Source organism: Schistocerca cancellata, chromosome 4 (genome assembly GCF_023864275.1).
Source record: "Schistocerca cancellata isolate TAMUIC-IGC-003103 chromosome 4, iqSchCanc2.1, whole genome shotgun sequence".
In the NCBI taxonomy this organism is placed as follows: domain Eukaryota; kingdom Metazoa; phylum Arthropoda; class Insecta; order Orthoptera; family Acrididae; genus Schistocerca; species Schistocerca cancellata.
In genome coordinates, this window is record NC_064629.1 from 17,926,359 (window position 1) to 17,947,120 (window position 20,762).

The window sequence follows — 20,762 nt, forward strand, 5'->3', positions numbered from 1 at the left end:
TCCACCACTTCTAACAAACACCGAACAACGCGCTCCAGTACGCGGCCGCCAAATACATCGCTGGCCGCACTTCTCTGGGCGGCCCGCTGCTTCCATCGCTGGCCGTCTTCACACGCACGCTCCCTTACGTGGCCGAGAAATACATCCCTGGCCGCACTTCTCCGGGCGGCTCGCGGCTACCATCGCTGGCCGCCTTCGCACGCGCGCGTTGTCAGCACACAGCAATTGGCTACGCCAGGAAACATTGTGATTGGTTTTCCCTGGAAAACAGCGACCCCAGCCGACGGCTACATTAACTAGCAAGCCTTATACACTCCTGGAAATTGAAATAAGAACACCGTGAATTCATTGTCCCAGGAAGGGGAAACTTGATTGACACATTCCTGGGGTCAGATACATCACATGATCACACTGACAGAACCACAGGCACATAGACACAGGCAACAGAGCATGCACAATGTCGGCACTAGTACAGTGTATATCCACCTTTCGCAGCAATGCAGGCTGCTATTCTCCCATGGAGACGATCGTAGAGATGCTGGATGTAGTCCTGTGGAACGGCTTGCCATGCCATTTCCACCTGGCGCCTCAGTTGGACCAGCGTTCGTGCTGGACGTGCAGACCGCGTGAGACGACGCTTCATCCAGTCCCAAACATGCTCAATGGGGGACAGATCCGGAGATCTTGCTGGCCAGGGTAGTTGACTTACACCTTCTAGAGCACGTTGGGTGGCACGGGATACATGCGGACGTGCATTGTCCTGTTGGAACAGAAAGTTCCCTTGCCGGTCTAGGAATGGTAGAACGATGGGTTCGATGACGGTTTGGATGTACCGTGCACTATTCAGTGTCCCCTCGACGATCACCAGTGGTGTACGGCCAGTGTAGGAGATCGCTCCCCACACCATGATGCCGGGTGTTGGCCCTGTGTGCCTCGGTCGTATGCAGTCCTGATTGTGGCGCTCACCTGCACGGCGCCAAACACGCATACGACCATCATTGGCACCAAGGCAGAAGCGACTCTCATCGCTGAAGACGACACGTCTCCATTCGTCCCTCCATTCACGCCTGTCGCGACACCACTGGAGGCGGGCTGCACGATGTTGGGGCGTGAGCGGAAGACGGCCTAACGGTGTGCGGGACCGTAGCCCAGCTTCATGGAGACGGTTGCGAATGGTCCTCGCCGATACCCCAGGAGCAACAGTGTCCCTAATTTGCTGGGAAGTGGCGGTGCGGTCCCCTACGGCACTGCGTAGGATCCTACGGTCTTGGCGTGCATCCGTGCGTCGCTGCGGTCCGGTCCCAGGTCGACGGGCACGTGCACCTTCCGCCGACCACTGGCGACAACATCGATGTACTGTGGAGACCTCACGCCCCACGTGTTGAGCAATTCGGCGGTACGTCCACCCGGCCTCCCGCATGCCCACTATACGCCCTCGCTCAAAGTCCGTCAACTGCACATACGGTTCACGTCCACGCTGTCGCGGCATGCTACCAGTGTTAAAGACTGCGATGGAGCTCCGTATGCACGGCAAACTGGCTGACACTGACGGCGGCGGTGCACAAATGCTGCGCAGCTAGCGCTATTCGACGGCCAACACCGCGGTTCCTGGTGTGTCCGCTGTGCCGTGCGTGTGATCATTGCTTGTACAGCCCTCTCGCAGTGTCCGGAACAAGTATGGTGGGTCTGACACACCGGTGTCAATGTGTTCTTTTTTCCATTTCCAGGAGTGTAGAAACCCGGCCGCCGCCGCAAAGGACAGTTCTCATCGGAAGTGCAGTACGCCGTGTTCCAGCTCCTTGTGGATGACCCGCCGCACCACTCGAGGTTACCTGGCTGCTCGGCGGAAATCTTGCGACTTCACTTGGAGAGACTGAACTTCACTGGACTTGGGAATAATTACGGGACGTGCACCCCACCATGCACATTCGGACATTGGTATAACCAAACTTTAATTCTGCATTACTTCTGAGTGTGAGCTTGGGTAGACGCTTGGCTAACATAATTGTTAAAAAATGATTTGTGATTTAAGAAACCAGACTGAAGAGGTTATTGTGTTATTCCTGGTTATAACATAACTAATTGCAGCTAAGGCAGACTCCAGACCGAGATTCATTGTAAGAATCCTCAGGAATTGTGGTTTTGTGTTAGCAGAAGAACCAACACCGTGTTACGAGTGGAGGCCGAAGTGCACGCGTTTTAGCTCACGCAGGCTGGCGTGAGGAGGGGAGAACTATACTGACGTGAAGTCTGGAACATGACAAGGAATGAGAATTCAGAAAGCGGACATAATTAGTTTGATACTTAACTTTAATCCATTAATGATGAACTTCGCTCTTGACTGTACATGATTCACAATATTATCTGTTCAGAATACATTCTTGAAGTAATTATAGTAACTGAATATGACGCCTTGCTAGGTCGTAGCTGAATGCTATGCTAAACTGTCGTCTCTGCAAATGAGAGCGTATGTAAACAGTGAACCATCGCTAGCAAAGTCGGCTGTACAACTGGGGCGAGTGCTAGGGAGTCTGTCTAGACTAGACCTGCCGTGTGGCGGCGCTCGGTCTGCAATCACTGATAGTGGCGACACGCGGGTCCGACGTATACTAACGGACCGCGGCCGATTTAAAGGCTACCGCCTAGCATGTGTTGTGTCTGGCGGTGACACCACAGTGGTCCATCGGCAAAACGATCGTTCTACCAGTGCTCGAATATTGCTAGTCAGTCTGTGATCCATACCAGAAAGGATTCGTACAGGTCTGTGAGGCTTGTGGTTTAGTGGTTTGCGTTACTGCTCTAGATTCTTTGGACCTGGCCTTCCCAGCTCAGGGACTGGGTATTGGTGTTTTCCTGGTCATTTCATCTGAACTCCAACGTCCCGCAAGTCTCCAAAATGGCGTAAAATATAAAGACTCGCATCAGGCGGCCGAACTATCTCAGAGAGTGTCTCCTGGTCAGTAATGCCATACGATCATTTCATTGCATAGAGGAAACACAGAAGATCCAAAGAAGAGCAGTTAATTTCGTTACAGGTTAATATAGTAAGAGCAAAAGCGTCGCGCGGTCGCGCGGATCCAGACTGTAGCACCTAGAGCCGCTCGGCCACCGCGGCCGGCCTACATCATCTCAAGTTGAACATCATTGGCCAGGACGGGAATATGGTTGATTTTCGAGGGAAGGAAATCATGGAACATCTTCATTTGAAGCATTAGCACTATGGCTGTAAAGTTGAAAACCAGCCTACACACCAGGCAGTGTTCCATCATGCAGCGGAAGGACAAGTTGATAACACGTCAGAATTATAAGTTCCTCTAGTCGACCGACCGGTCTCAGGCGCTGCAGTCATGGACTGTGCGGCTAGTCCCGGCGGAGGTTCGAGTCCTCCCTCGGGCATGGGTGTGTGTGTTTGTCCTTAGGGTAATTTAGGTTAAGTAGTGTGTCAGCTTAGGGACTGATGACCTTAGCAGTTAAGTACCATCAGATTTCACACACATTTTTGACCTCAAGTCGATATCATTGCAATTTCGTAATGATGTTACTCGAAATAACAACTCTAGTTCAACATGATGAACAAATCACCAGTCAGAAATCGATCTCCCGCAAACGTTTTGCTTTGGCGATATTCAATTGTAACGATGAAATAAGAATTCTGATTCAACATCGTGATGAATTAACAATTCCGAGCAGCAGTTTCCTTTGCTTGGAAAGTACATTTATGAAGACTGATGGAGGCGCTCCAGCAGAAACATCACGGATTACACACAACACGTTCACCTTCCTGTTTCAGGAAATACGATACAGACATAATTGTGTCGAAGTTGACAGCATAAGAAAGATTGGAACCATATTAAACTCAAAACCTAAACATCCACATCAAATTTGGACTTGAATGTTCTTCAAAATGCAGGATGCTTCAATGATGGATCGATAAATAATCACTTTATACGTGTATCCCTCCCAGAATGCTTATGGGGTTCTTTGAAGATAATAAGTGTGTCATTATGAACGTCAAGTAGGAACTGACCGTCATTTGAAGAGCTACAAATAATAATATGTACTTTCAAGGAGCGAAAGCAGCACAATATAAAACTGTATTGGATAAGTTAGTGTGGAAAGTACCGCACATATCAATATCAGATGAGAATCTTCTGAAACTTTTACATGTGGTAAATTATGGAGTTCTGCTGCCATTAAGTTTCTGTTCATGGGGACTCTACGAGTTTCCAGCTCTAGCGACGACATCAAGACAGAGCCGGTCGAGTAAGACAACGGTTCAACTAGAAATATCTGTGTTCGTTGTTCTGGGCTGCAGACGGAATGGAGAGGGAATGTGTTTGAGGACTGTGGCCTAACCAGTGCAAAAGTGTTCCTGAATTCAGTGTATTTCCTATACAGTAGTCTACAGCACGGCTCGAACAATGATATCAGTCTACTGTATGACATGTACTCAAGGTGATGAATTTGGACGTATGCTCAGCCTACAGAAGTTCAAAGATACAGCACCTGTTGTTGTGTTTGATTGCTCGAAGCAAAGCTAGAGTATTGAGGTACGTCCTATAGATATCGGTATTGAGTCTGAATCATCAATTTCCCTCCAACCAGTATGGCATTTACATTATTTTTGTTCAATCCAGTTATTAATTAAGCACCCCTCACTGGAATTGTGCAGCGACCAGTATAAATCTGCAGAAGACTTTAGTCAGGGTGCAATAGCCTGGATATGCCATTTGGAGGTAAGACTGCTTCAGCTGTAACTGCTTTATTTGTAAGCATGACCAGTTTCGCAGCACTGTAGCGGCATCATCAGGTGCAATAAAATGAAGTAATTTACCGATCGTTCATTGGTGACTGTGAACGCTGGGTTACCTCATTCTCTTTTCTCGATCAGAACATGACTTGATTTTATTGCACCTGATGATGCACCTACAGTGCTGCAAAACCGGCCACGTTTATAAGCAAAGTACTTACAGATGAAGCGGTCTTATCTCCAAAATAGTACAAACGTGACCGTGTTACTGCACACTGGAGGAATTGAACGATGGCACCTCAAAGTGTGAACACAGTCGCAGACGTCCAGGGCTTTTACAACAAATGTGAACAATTCGTGTTTAAAGACTTCGCATTGATTGTATTCAACAACTCTAGATGGGTATTGACAATGTTTTCAACTACCGTTGCATCACCAAAGTGTTTAGAATGCTACGGAGTCCCAAGAATCAACGGATGGGTACCTGGTTAACGCATCATCACCAAGGTTAGTCCGCCGCTCGTGGTCTCGCGGTAGCGTTCTCGCTTCCCGAGCACGGGGTCCCGGGCTAGATTCCCGGCGGGGTCAGGGATTTTCACCTGCCTCGAGATGACTGGGTGTTTGTGTTGTCCTCATCATTTCATCATCATCCAGAAAAGTGGCGAAATTGGACTGAGCAAAGATTGGGTAATTGTACGGGCGCTGATAACCACGCAGTTGAGCGCCCCACAAACCAAACATCATCATCAACACTCATCATCACCAACGAAAGCTGTGGGACGACGAGGAAGAAATGGTAACATCGCTCTGATTCTACCATCACAATGGCAACATTGTTTACATCAAAGACCAAGAGAAAGTTTTGTTGCTTCACGACATTTTCTAAACTGTGTCAGTTTGGAAACTTGAAGATTATGATTGCCCAGCTAATCTGAGACTCAGGAAAAAGGTGGACACGTAAGTGATTATATATGTGTTCAGATAATGTACAAATGCCTTTAAGTTGGATTATCGATAAATGATATTGTCTGTTTCTTTTTAACAGCTTTTGCAGGATTATTAGACTGCCCGAGTGGTTCACTGAGCACCAGGGTCACAATTCTCAACACATTTCTTGAAGCGCTACCTGCCCACAGCAATCTGCATCTGAGGGCCGACACAACGTTCTCTGTACATTCCACGTCTATGTCACTATCCTTTTTTATATACAGTTGCATGTATGCACAGTGCATCACAGTCAGCACTCAACACCAAGCTGCCGCCAGCTGTGGTGGCCGAGAGGTTCTAGGCGCTTCAGTCCGGAACCACGCGACTGCTACAGTCGTAGGTTCGAATCCTGCCTCGGGCATGGATATGTGTGATGTCCTTAGGTTAGTTAGGTTTAAGTAGTTTTAAGTTCTAGGGGACTGATGACCTCAGAGGTTAAGTCCCATAGTGCTCAGAGCCATCCATTTGAACCAACCAAGCTGCGACGGCCGACCAGCGCAGAGCAGCAGCGGATATGTCTGTACATGCGGCTGGTGATATCGCCCCAGCAGCAGATGTGTTGGCACGACTCTGCAGAGAGTGGCCTCATGTCGGCTAGCGGTAGCTGGTGGCAGCTGGCACATGAGTGAGTGGGTAGCACTTCTACCGAGAATGGGGAAGTCTTGTAAACAGTTAGACGAGTATTTGTTGGACGTGCTGCAGCCCAGTATGACCCAAAATATGATATACCGCGCACCTGCACTGAAGTACACTGAAGTGATGAAAGTCATCGTATACTTTCCAATATCATGTTGGACCTGCTTTTGCCCATTGTAGTTCAGGAACTTGATGTGGCGTGGACTCAAGAAGTCATTGGAAGTCCCCTGCAGGAATATTGAGCCATGATCCCTGTATAGCCATCCATAATTGCGAAAGTGTTGCCAGTGCAGGATTTTGTGCACGAACTGCCCTGTTGATTATGTCCCATAAATGTTGGATGTGTGGCCAAATCATTTGCTCAGATTGTTCAGAATGTTGTTCAATCTAGTTGTGAACACTTATGGCCTGGTGACATGGTGCTCTGTGATTCATAAAAAAATTCTATTGATTTTTGGGAACATGAAGCAGCCGAAAATGACCATTTCCAGTCAATGGTCGGTTCAGTTGGACCAGAGGACTCAGTCCATTCCATGATGGATATATATATATATATATATATATATATATATATATATATATACTCCTGGAAATGGAAAAAAGAATACATTGACACCGGTGTGTCAGACCCACCATACTTGCTCCGGACACTGCGAGAGGGCTGTACAAGCAATGATCACACGCACGGCACAGCGGACACACCTGGAACCGCGGTGTTGGCCGTCGAATGGCGCTAGCTGCGCAGCATTTGTGCACCGCCGCCGTCAGTGTCAGCCAGTTTGCCGTGGCATACGGAGCTCCATCGCAGTCTTTAACACTGGTAGCATGCCGCGACAGCGTGGACGTGAACCGTATGTGCAGTTGACGGACTTTGAGCGAGGGCGTATAGTGGGCATGCGGGAGGCCGGGTGGACGTACCGCCGAATTGCTCAACACGTGGGGCGTGAGGTCTCCACAGTACATCGATGTTGTCGCCAGTGGTCGGCGGAAGGTGCACGTGCCCGTCGACCTGGGACCGGACCGCAGCGACGCACGGATGCACGCCAAGACCGTAGGATCCTACGCAGTGCCGTAGGGGACCGCACCGCCACTTCCCAGCAAATTAGGGACACTGTTGCTCCTGGGTATCGGCGAGGACCATTCGCAACCGTCTCCATGAAGCTGGGCTACGGTCCCGCACACCGTTAGGCCGTCTTCCGCTCACGCCCCAACATTGTGCAGCCCGCCTCCAGTGGCGTCGCGACAGGCGTGAATGGAGGGACGAATGGAGACGTGTCGCCTTCAGCGATGAGAGTCGCTTCTGCCTTGGTGCCAATGATGGCCGTATGCGTGTTTGGCGCCGTGCAGGTGAGCGCCACAATCAGGACTGCATACGACCGAGGCACACAGGGCCAACACCCGGCATCATGGTGTGGGGAGCGATCTCCTACACTGGCCGTACACCACTGGTGATCGTCGAGGGGACACTGAATAGTGCACGGTACATCCAAACCGTCATCGAACCCATCGTTCTACCATTCCTAGACCGGCGAGGGAACTTGCTGTTCCAACAGGACAATGCACGTCCGCATGTATCCCGTGCCACCCAACGTGCTCTAGAAGGTGTAAGTCAACTACCCTGGCTAGCAAGATCTCCGGATCTGTCCCCCATTGAGCATGTTTGGGACTGGATGAAGCGTCGTCTCACGCGGTCTGCACGTCCAGCACGAACGCTGGTCCAACTGAGGCGCCAGGTGGAAATGGCATGGCAAGCCGTTCCACAGGACTACATCCAGCATCTCTACGATCGTCTCCATGGGAGAATAGCAGCCTGCATTGCTGCGAAAGGTGGATATACACTGTACTAGTGCCGACATTGTGCATGCTCTGTTGCCTGTGTCTATGTGCCTGTGGTTCTGTCAGTGTGATCATGTGATGTATCTGACCCCAGGAATGTGTCAATAAAGTTTCCCCTTCCTGGGACAATGAATTCACGGTGTTCTTATTTCAATTTCCAGGAGTGTATATATATATATATATATATATATATATATATATATATATATATAGGGTGAGTCACCTAACATTACCGCTGGATATATTTCGTAAACCACATCAAATACTGACGAATCGATTCCACAGACCGAACGTGAGGAGAGGGGCTAGTGTAATTGGTTAATGCAAACCATAAAAAAAATGCACGGAAGTATGTTTTTTACACAAACCTACGTTTTTTTAAATGGAACCCCGTTAGTTTTGTTAGCACATCTGAACATAAAAACAAATACGTAATCAGTGTCGTTTGTTGCATTGTAAAATGTTAATTGCATCCGGAGATATTGAAACCTAAAGTTGACGCTTGAGTACCACTCCTCCGCTGTTCGATCGTGTGTATCGGAGAGCACCGAATTACGTAGGGATCCAAAGGGAACGGTGATGGACCTTAGGTACAGAAGAGACTGGAACGGTACATTACGTCCACATGATATCACCTTTTTATTGGTCTTTTTCACTGACGCATGTGTACATTCCCATGAGGGGTAAGGTACACGTTCGACGGGCGTTTCATAGGACGTGGAGCACGCATAAATTGGCCAGCCCGTTCTCCTGATCTTACACCTCTGGACTTCTTTCTGTGGGGTACGTTAAAGGAGAATGTGTACCGTGATGTGCCTATACCCCAGAGGATATGAAACAACGTATTGTGGCAGCCTGCGGCGACATTACACCAGATGTACTGTGGCGTGTACGACATTCATTACGCCAGAGATTGCAATTGTGTGCAGCAAATGATGGCCACCACATTGAACATCTATTGGCCTGACATGTCGCGACGCACTCTATACCACTCCGTAATTGAAAACGGAAACCACATGTGTACGTGTACCTCACCCCTCATGGTAATGTACATGTGCGTAGTGAAAAAGACCAATAAAAAGGTGTTGGCATGTGGACGTAATGTGCTGTTCCAGTCTCTTCTGTACCTAAGGTCCATCACCGTTCCCTTTGGATCCCTACGTAATTCGGCGCTCTCCGATACACACGATCGAACAGCGGAGGAGTGGTACTCAAGCGTCAACTTTAGGTTACAATATCTCCGGATGTAATTAACATTTTACAATGCAACAAACGGCACTGATTACGTATTTGTTTATATGTTCAGATGTGCTAACAAAACTAACGGGGTTCCATTTAAAAAAACGTAGGTTTGTGGTAAAAAACATACTTCCGTGCATTTTTTTATGGTTTGTATTAACCAATTACACTAGCCCCTCTCCTCACGTTCGGTCTGTGGAATCGATTCGTCAGTATTTGATGTGGTTTACGAAACATATCCAGCGGTAACGTTAGGTGACTCACCCTATATATAAGTGCACGGGAAGTTATGACCATCATCTCCAGTAATATCCAGTCCAGCTCAGTCTGTGGATCGTGGTTCATGTCATATATATGTGTGTGTGTGTGTTTATGTCTGCGTGATATCGCCCCAGCATGATAATATCTTCATTTCTTCTTTGCTGGTGATATGGAGAAGATAATGGGTGGCAGAACTGCGCCTGCAGCAGCAACAAGTGACTTGACGATGATGGTGCATCTGCAGCTGGACATGCAGCAGCCTGATCCATCATCTGTGGCATGGCTCTGAGCACTATGGGACTCAACTGCTGAGGTCATTAGTCCCCTAGAACTTAGAACTAGTTAAACCTAACTAACCTAAGGACATCACACACATCCATGCCCGAGGCAGGATTCGAACCTGCGACCGTAGCGGTCTCGCGGTTCCAGACTGCAGCGCCAGAACCGCGCGGCCACTTCGGCCGGCTCCATCATCTGTGACGATGTACACACAGCACAGCCCATCATCAATGATATCTCCGTAACTAGCAGCCCAGTTCGTCATTTGCGATGTACCCACAGCTGGTGTGCAACAGTCTGGTCTGTCATCAGTGATGCGGTCCAGGCTGTCAGTGCCACAGGACTGATTATGGCGGCATCACTACTGTGGTCCATTTGTTGTGGTTTCAGCCACACCCTCAGCACCTTCCAAGACCCATATCCTAAATGTCGCAAACCTCTGGGACATTGTGCTGTGTCTAGCAACAGCAGCAGCCCCACCCACACTGTTGCATACCACCAAGTTTGTCCTGCACTCACAGTGGACTATTCTGTGCTTGCTGGGGGGGGGGGGGGGGGGGGGAGGGCTAATGATGTGATATCTAAGGATGAGTTATCACCAGAACTCTAACCAAGAGCATCAGGTTGGCCCATTTTTCTGAAACATTGGTAAGAGAGTCCGGTAAGCTGTTCAGCAGTGTACTTCACCTTAACATATACTTGCGTGTCTCTGTTCCATTTATTGGAGGGATCCAGCTATACTCTCTTCCAGTAGATATTGCCACTAAACAGGCATGTGTTTATGTCCAGACTCTAGATGAGAGGGATGTATATTATTTTTGCATGGTCGCTCCTAGATAGCAGTTACCCTAAAAAGGCAAATTTGAGAGAGGACAGGATACTCTCTCACCTATTTTTCGTATACAGAAAATTATTAAGGATTTTACTATAACCTGACACACCTTGAGTAAGGCTCTAGAAAGTTAACGAACGGCCTGAAGAGGCGTTGATGGAGCCTGGTAGAGCGATAAAAGCATGAGCTATTTTGATGATTCTTAGCTCATAGAAATGGGATGTTGGGAGTTTGAAGCAATTGGCAGTGAGCCCACCCCTCAGTAAATCTTACCGGACAGGCCCACAGCCGTACAGGGTAGACAGAGCAGCCCCTTGTTGAGACAGATCTCCAGCAGAACAATACCTGCATTGGCTCCAGCCGAAGGCTGGGCTGGGGGCGACGGACTGAAGGGACGCGTCTTCACAGTGGAGTCATAAACCAGGCATTGTGTGCAGAGCCACGTATAATAAAAATCCATAAGTTTTTGTGTTCGCCGATACTGCAAATAGGCCTGTGACCCACTTCCATTGGCCGCCTCGGTTGTATAAGAAACTCCGGCGTCTGAGAAACGTTTAGAGGTAGAACCTTTATTACACCTCATAGCTAGGACTAACAAACTCCAAGGCACAGGCAATTTAGACAAAGATGTACAAGACCGTATCCGTTTGCTTGTTGCCACGGGAAGCGACGCAACTTCGGAGAAAAACATCTTACCCCTCCACGAAAACGTAAAAAAAAAAAAACCAATAACTGGCGGTTTCTTCTTTTTTCAGAGACTCAGGTTTCTTAACTCTTGCACTGGTTCGACAGGATTTTTTGCTGTCGTGTGGGAGGGGAGATTTAGCGCCTCTAGAGCCCTATGATTGGCTCAAGACGGTGAGAGCGGTGTCGTTCGTGCACTTTACAGGAAAACAGATTTTTTTTTCCTGAAGAGGTGCGAGGCTCTCGGGTGCTGGACTTTGGTCTGGTAAGGGGACTTCTGGTCGATGCTCTGGCATGTGTGGTTGGTGTTTGGGACCTGTCCTGAGACTGACTTCGCTTGCGAGTAGTTTGGACTGGGGAGCCTGTGGCGAAGTTCTTACTGTACCGACAGTGTGACTATAAATGTCTCAGATTACTCGTTTGCCAAGGGCACACTTATTCGTTTTTGGTTTACCAGTCTTGACGTTTGGTATCCTTGTGCACTCTGTCGTATAAGTTAGCCAAATTGGTCCTTGGTACGAGCAGCGAACCGGTGTGTCACACACTGAAATCTACCGTGATTTCAGGGCTCTGGTAGAGAGTAAATTGCGATTCGTCTGCCTGATCGGTAGACCGTGAGATTTTTGCATTTCTTTCGAGGCCGCAGTCGATTGACAGGTGCCGCCTCACGTGTCGCCTCTGCCGCGCACACTCGCCAGCTGCAGGTTACATCACAGGATAACGTATGCCACTCAAGCCTTGTCAGAGCGTACAGATCTCAATCGCCACTTGCTCTCAGCTGCACCTATATTGAGAAACTTCTGCAGATTATCAATCAAAGTCTGCTCAGCGTCAGATCAATTCAGATTGCGTTATGCACATTTTTAGGGCCAGAGTACTTGACTTACTTCTGCCACCGAGGGTCCTTGTCCACTGGTGTTTTAAACCAACTGTTAGTTGTTTACAGTGTACAAGTATAACTCGTTTAGCATAATTTATGTGTCTTTGTTTTGGGAAAATAAATGTTGTTAGTAAACTAAATTTTGCATAGCCCGCCCGTTTGGCCGTGCAGTCTAACGCACGGCTTTCCGGGCGGGAAGGAGCGCCTGGTCCCCGGCACGAATCCTCCCGGCGGGTTTGTGTTGAGGTCCGGTGAACCGGCCAGTCTGTGGATGGTTTTTAGGTGGTTTTCCATCTGCGGCGAATGCGGGCTGGTTCCCTCGTTCCGCCTCAGCTACACCATGTCGGCGATTGCTGCGCAAACAAGTTCTCCACGTACGCGTACACCAGCATTACTCTACCACGCAAGCATAGGGGTTACACTCGTCTGGTGTGAGACGTTCCCTGGGGGGTCCACCGGGGGCCGAACAGCACGATAGCCCTGGGTTCGGCGTGGGGCGGCGGAGGGGTGAAGTGGACTGCGGTAGTCGTTGTGGGGTTGTGGACCACTGCGGCTGCGGCGGGGACGGAGCCAATACAATACAATTTTTGCATACATTCTCGCCCATTTTTATATAGTCCAAACAGTGTTATCTTTCAAATTGTACAGACATATACCAAACATCTGATGTCCACAGGTATTACAATTTCCAAAGCATCTCATTCCGCATAATATTCCATGACCTACCAAAATTCGAGAGGCAGAGACCTGATTATTCAGTCCACGTTTAAAGCCTGGATGTTTATGACAGAAAGCCAGAAGATATGACCATGAGCATATTTTGCAGGAAACAGAAGTTAAGCATAATGTACTTGTATCCTTCTACTTTTCACAATTAGCCAATCAGTGCCCCAAACAGGTAGATCAGTTGCTCTTTTCCAAGGGCTAGTAGCAACACTATGTGTGGATCAAAAGCCTGTCCCACCTAGTTTCCTCACAAATGTCAAAAATAAATGGTCAATGTACTGTTCACATAGATGGCTGAACTCATTTACAAAGAATAATTATCTTGAAAGGCACCTCGTTGCTTGCTCTAGCCTATAACCTCTGTGCGTGGATATGCCTACCCAGAGTAAAAAGTTCTTAAAGATTAAGAATCCCCATCACCAGGCGCAATGTCCCTTCCTCGTTTCGCTGACTTTGAGTGCCTCCAAGCTCCCGTGGCAAGTTGTGAAGGTGACCCCACCGCTTCCCGTAATAACTTCATAGAACAGCATCTCCATATGCAGCAGCATATCAATTTGTATGCTCGTGTGGCTCCAGTCATGACAGATTCGAATCATACACCAGGGAAAGTCAAGCAAGATGGTTGCCCACTGAGCTTAAAAAACTTGCTTAGGAAGTTAATAGAATTTATTCCAGCAACATTCCTGGGCTGCTTTTGGATAGAGAAGTGGAAATTCCGTGTAGAGACAATAGTTATCTAACTTAGAACTTCCACAGTGCAGCTCACAGTGCATGTAATTTGAACTGCCAACTGCAATGGCCCATACCCATTTTTTTCACAGTTTGCGTGAGTATGATGCTCACTTTCCCATACAGCACATGGATGATTTCGATCTGAGGGATAAGGCAAGTTTTATTCTTGATGCTGTTGAAAAGCACATTTATTTTTCCAAGACAATCACAACAAGAATAACATTCTGTTTCCGGGATTTGCTTTGTCTCGTGCAAGCATCTCTTCAGAAACTTGCTCAGATCAGGAGGATACGCATATCGTCAGAGCTGCATACACTGATGATGCTAAGTTTCAACTTGTGACGAATAAGGTGGTTTTTCCATATGAATACCTGGATTCGACGGAGAGACTCTATGAAGCCGCATTGCCTTACATAGCCACATTCTCCAGTAAACTAACAGGCACTGCCATATTTTGTATGTCGCCGTTACAACTTCGTGAGAAATTTTAGCTTTCGTTTGGTAATGTTTCCTTCGTACTGAAGTGGGGGTTCCCATGGTACATTAGAGTCGATTATACGCTGGAATGTGTTCCAAAATGGCGTTGTATGTCTGCGTTCCGAGATTACACACTTTCAGAACTAGAAATTCGAGTAACTGTCTTTCGGCTAAATTGTAGAGACTAATCCACTCAATTCTGTGCTCATCAGCTTGTGGTTTTCTTTTTATCACTGGGCAATGAGTTATGGACTTATGTTTAATGGTTGCTGAAGCGCCAAAGAAATTGGTATAGGCATGCGTATACAAATACAGAAATATGTAAACAGGCGGTCGGCAACGCCTATATAAGACAAGTGGCTGGCGCAGTTGTTAGATCGGTTACTGTTGCTACAATGGCAGGTTATCAAGATTTAAGTGAGTCCAAACGTGGTGTTATAGTCAGCATCTCCGAGGTAGCGATGAAGTGGGGATCTTCCCGTATGACCATTTTACGAGTGTACCGTGAATATCAGGAATCCGGGAAAATATCAAATCTCCAACGTAGCTGCGGACGGAAAAAGAGCCTGCAAGAACGGTATCAATGACGACTGAAGAGAAGCGGTCAACATGACAGATGCAGAGTATGAGCACACAGTGAAGGCTTACCATGAGTTCGGCATCCCTTATATGCTAGATTCTATATGAACACAGATGTGGACATTTCTCAGAAATTCCGGTGTGTATGCCTGCGCACAAACTATCTGGATCCTGCCCTTTATTTCAATGTGTCAGGCCTTTCGTGAGATGCAGTGTTAAGAATAACATGTATCAGCACTGAACTGTTAATGATGTTAATATGTAGCTCTTCTTTGAACGCAGGATTCGTGGGGGACTTTGCCGATGCATGCAGAGGTATGCCAAGGCAAATAACCTGTGAATGAGTGAGGAGGAGTACAGGCCATATTAACGATTTAAGTTACATCCTTTACCTGAATTTAAACAACGTCTATAGGTACAGTGTGCATCAAATTCAACCATTGCTGGGTTCTGATGGCTGCTTGAGGAGGAAATCGCCAGACTGAAGGAAAATATCCATGGTGTGGATGAGAATGTTGGCAGGGATATGTTATGGAGGCAGAAGTGGCATATTCCACCCATTTATGTGACGAGCATAGTGACCTGCCGCTGTGTATAGGGTGCCTACTCCCTCGAAATGGTTTTAAATGGTTCAAATGGCTCTGAGCACTATGGGACTCAACTGCTGAGGTCATTAGTCCCCTAGAACTTAGAACTAGTTAAACCTAACTAACCTAAGGACATCACAAACATCCATGCCCGAGGCAGGAATCGAACCCGTGACCGTAACGGTCTTGCGGTTCCAGACTGCAGCGCCTTTAACCGCACGGCCACTTCGGCCGGCGAAATGGTTTCATCCCATAGCTGCTGATAATGCTGGGCTACAAACAGCGATGTATTCTGCTCTACAGGAACCTCTAGCAATGTCTCAGGTTGAGGATGGAATTGTTTAGTATCACCCACGGCATCTCAATCAAGCAGGGTTGCCGGCAGGGCCATCACAATGTGTGACTTTCAAATAGATTTTTACAAGTTAATGAATGATTCAGTTTTCAGAAAATCCATGGTAAATGTTAGAGAATATCGCTAAATTCATTTAGTTTACTGGTGTGATGGGCGTTATGGCACAAGAGTTTGCTTCGAAAGGTCAAATTTCAAGTGGGCCACAGTCTTCAATGAAGCACTAGACGCTGTGGAGATAGCCAAGGTTTTAGTGCAGTTTTCACAAAGCCTGACTGTATTGGTATGTCTAATCTGGACGTCTCCAAACACAGTACGTACCACTTTCACTGTGAGTTTGCAAAGCCAAACTTCGCAGATCCCAACTTACTTTATATGGAAACAGATAGTTTCACCTACTGGGTGAGAGACTGTGATCCATACGAAGTAATCAGCGACAGCCCCAAATATTCGACATTTATGGATATATGATCCAAAATTGTTTTGAAATAACACATCAAAAAAGAATGTTATTGACCTGATGAATCACGACGCAAATGGGTCCCAGATTGTGCTCAGGTCAAAGGTGTACACATTCTGCATAGATGCAGGTGCCACCCAGAGGCACGCTAGGGATGTGCATTGTGAGACTTCAAAGGCTCTTACGATCAATGATAACAAGAGATACCTGCTCGAGGGCATTTAATAGCTCCACGTATGGTCTACCAAGTTATCTCTTGATCATGAGTTCATGAAGTACATACTGCACTGCAGCTGAAAGTAGGGCTGTCGTATCATGATGACAAACAACTATGGGTACAGGATTAACAACCTTCCATCCTCACACTATTCACTGGAGTGACTGCGTATATATTCATTTGCAAATAGTGCATGTATGTGTGAGTGTGTGAAGAATAGTTGAATGAACCACTTGTCATAGTCACGTGTGTGCGTGTGAGTATACATGTCTGATTCCACAGTATATGTGCATCTACTATACATATATTTTCGATACCATCTACATGACTGCACACTACATGTGCATATTAATATTGTCCCAGTTTCCCATTTATATACTGTTTAACGAAATAAACGATTGAAATTGAAAAATACAGAAATGATCAGAAATGTAAATATTGTACATCTACTACATCTACATCCATACTCCGCAAGCCACCTGACGGTGTGTGGCGGAGGGTACCTTCAGTACCTCTATCGGTTCTCCCTTCTATTCCAGTCTCGTATTGTTCGTGGAAAGAAGGATTGTCGGTATGCCTCTGTGTGGGCTCTAATCTCTCTGATTTTATCCTCATGGTCTCTTCGCGAGATATACGTAGGAGGGAGCAATATACTGCTTGACTCTTCAGTGAAGGTATGTTCTCGAAACTTTGACGAAAGCCCGTACCGAGCTACTGAGTGTCTCTCCTGCAGAGTCTTCCACTGGAGTTAATCTATCATCTCCGTAACGCTTTCGCGATTACTAAATGATCCTGTAACGAAGCGCGCTGCTCTCCGTTGGATCTTCTCTATGTCTTGTATCAACCCTATCTGGTACGGATCCCACACTGCTGAGCAGTATTCAAGCAGTGGGCGAACAAGCGTACTGTAGCCTACTTCCTTTGTTTTCGGATTGCATTTCCTTAGGATTCTTCCAATGAATCTCAGTCTGGCATCTGCTTTACCGACAATCAACATTATATGATCACTCCATTTTAAATCACTCCTAATGCGTACTCCCAGATAATTTATGGTATTAACTGCTTCCAGTTGCTGACCTGCTATTTTGTAGCTAAATGATAAAGGATCTATCTTTCTGTGTATTCGCAGCACATTACACTTGTCTACATTGAGATTCAATTGCCATTCCCTGCACCATGCGTCAATTCGCTGCAGATCCTCCTGCATTTCAGTACAATTTTCCATTGTTACAACCTCTCGATACACCACAGCATCATCTGCAAAAAGCCTCAGTGAACTTCCGATGTCATCCACCAGGTCATTTATGTATATTGTGAATAGCAACGGTCCTATGACACTCCCCTGCGGCACACCTGAAATCACTCTTACTTCGGAAGACTTCTCTCCATTGAGAATAACATGCTGCGTCCTGTTATCTAGGAACTCTTCAATCCAATCACACAATTGGTCTGATAGTCCATATGCCCTTACTTTGTTTATTAAACGACTGTGGGGAACTGTATCGAACGCCTTGCGGAAGTCAAGAAACACGGCATCTACCTGTGAACCCGTGTCTATGGCCCTCTGAGTCTCGTGGACGAATAGCGCGAGCTGGGTTTCACATGACCGTCTTTTTCTAAACCCATGCTGATTCCTACAGATTAGATTTCTCGTCTCCAGAAAAGTCATTATACTCGAACACAATACGTGTTCCAAAATTCTACAACTGATCGACGTTAGAGATATAGGTCTATAGTTCTGCACATCTGTTCGACGTCCCTTCTTGAAAACGGGGATGACCTGTGCCCTTTTCCAATCTTTTGGAACGCTACGCTCTTCTAGAGACCTACGGTACACCGCTGCAAGAAGGGGGGCAAGTTCCTTCGCGTACTCTGTGTAAAATTGAACTGGTATCCCATCAGGTCCAGAGGCCTTTCCTCTTTTGAGCGATTTTAATTGTTTCTCTATCCCTCTGTCGTCTATTTCTATATCTACCATTTTGTCATTCGTGCGACAATCTAGAGAAGGAACTACAGTGCAATCTTCCTCTGTGAAACAACTTTGGAAAAAGACATTTAGTATTTCGGCCTTTAGTCTGTCATCCTCTGTTTCAGTACCATTTTGGTCACAGAGTGTCTGGACATTTTGTTTTGCTCCACCTACCGCTTTGACATAAGACCAAAATTTCTTAGGATTTTCTGCCAAGTCAGTACATAGAACTTTACTTTCGAATTCATTGAACGCCTCTCGCATAGCCCTCCTCACACTACATTTCGCTTCGCGTAATTTTTGTTTGTCTGCAAGGCTTTGGCTATGTTTATGTTTGCTGTGAAGTTCCCTTTGCTTCCGCAGCAGTTTTCTAACTCGGTTGTTGTACCACGGTGGCTCTTTTCCATCTCTTACGATCTTGCTTGGCACATACTCATCTAACGCATAATGTACGACGGTTTTGAACTTTGTCCACTGATCCTCAACACCATCTGTACTTGAGACAAAACTTTTGTGTTGAGCCAACAGGTACTCTGAAATATGCTTTTTGTCACTTTTTCTGAACAGAAAAATCTTCCTACCCTTTTTAATATTCCTATTTACGGCTGAAATCATCGATGCCGTAACCGCTTTATGATCGCTGATTCCCTGTTCTGCGTTAACTTTTTCAAATAGTTCGGGTCTGTTTGTCACCAGAAGGTCTAATATGTTATCGCCACGAGTCGGTTCTCTGTTTAACTGCTCAAGGTAGTTTTCAGATAAAGCACTTATATATATATATATATATATATATATATATATATATATATATATATATATATATATATTGACAGAAATGTAAATACTGTATACATACTATACTATATATATTAATAAAATCTAAAAATTGAGTGGATAGATTTCTGACTGGAAATGGACGAAAAAAGGTCCCATGAACATGTCTTGTTATGCCATGTCTGCTCAAAATGTTCACGTAATTCTGTAAGAGTTGTTGGCTGATGAGTTGCAGGAGTCACTTCTTGTCCCATCATATCCCACACATGTTCAATTGGGGACAAGTCTGGAGATTGTTGCTGCATGTCTGATAGAGAACATTGAGTTTCACAGGCAATGTGTGGGCGAGTATTACCTGTTGGAACAACACATCACCCTTTTGTTGCAAAAATGGCAAAAGAACAGGTCTAACAACATTCTGTATGTACCGAGCGCTAGTTAGCGTCCCGCTAGAAACACTAATGGTGGACGAGAGTTGTAGCTTATGACATCCCAGACTATAAGGTTTGGAGTGGGGGCAGTGTGTCTCGGACGAATGCACTCAATGGGACAGAGCTCACCAGGTCTGTCATACTTCTGAACGACCATCACTCGTATGTAGGCAGAATCTACTGTCATCGCTGAAGACGACAATGAGCCATTCCATCTTCCAAGTGATCCTGTAACGACAGCAGTTGAGCCGTGTCTGTTCATGCTGTGGCATAAGTGGAAGACAGACTAGAGGTGTGCGTGCCAGTAGTCCCACTGTTAATAACCAGTTCTCCACGCTTCATGTAGACACATCTGGGCTCACAAGCCTTCTCTTATCTGTGCTGTGGTGGCTGTACGATTTGCCACTGTTGGCCTTACAATACAACAATCCTGGCAGGTGTATGTGCTGCGTGGATGTTGAGAACCTCATCTACAGGTGTGAGAATGTTCACGTGACCACTGATACCGGCATCATTGCACAACTGATGTAGCACGTCCAACTTGTGTGGCAGTTCTCCAAAAGGACTATCCCGCCACTCGAAAGGACACAATCTGACCACTTTCAAACTCATTCACTTGTCTGTAGGAAACATGAGTGTCTCTGTGGCATGGTTGCCTGCTTGCTTCACACATCTGCACCACACTGAGCCTTCTGGCATTGAGGATTCCCTATTACAGGGTAGGCACAGACGGTGCTCTGGTAGATATACGACTACATTGTCTGTTGCCAGACGATGTCCAAACCATTATCAGTACATCTGCTATCCCACAGTTGGCATATGCCTTCATCGGATCAAAATCGATATCGTTTTTCCAGATGAACAATTTTTTTCTGGCAAGTACAATGCAAAAAGCAGTTGTTCATGATAAACTATAGCTAATTTTGTTATATCATTGTTATTATTTCAAACCCTTCCAATATAGAATTATTGCATATGACAAAACTGGACCTCTCCCCAATGATGCACAGACATGGAATGAGGAGGACAACACAGCTGAGTTAGTCATAAAGGATAAGGGGAGTGGAAGCTCGA

The 20,762-nt window shown here is 46.5% G+C and overlaps 1 protein-coding gene across 1 annotated transcript in view; it reads right to left on the bottom strand.

Annotated features, from left to right (window-relative positions):
- The window catches only part of LOC126184789 (argininosuccinate synthase), a 207,364-nt gene that overhangs the window by 82,603 nt on the left and 103,999 nt on the right, over positions 1 to 20,762 (bottom strand). The gene's annotated exons all lie outside the window — the stretch shown is intronic.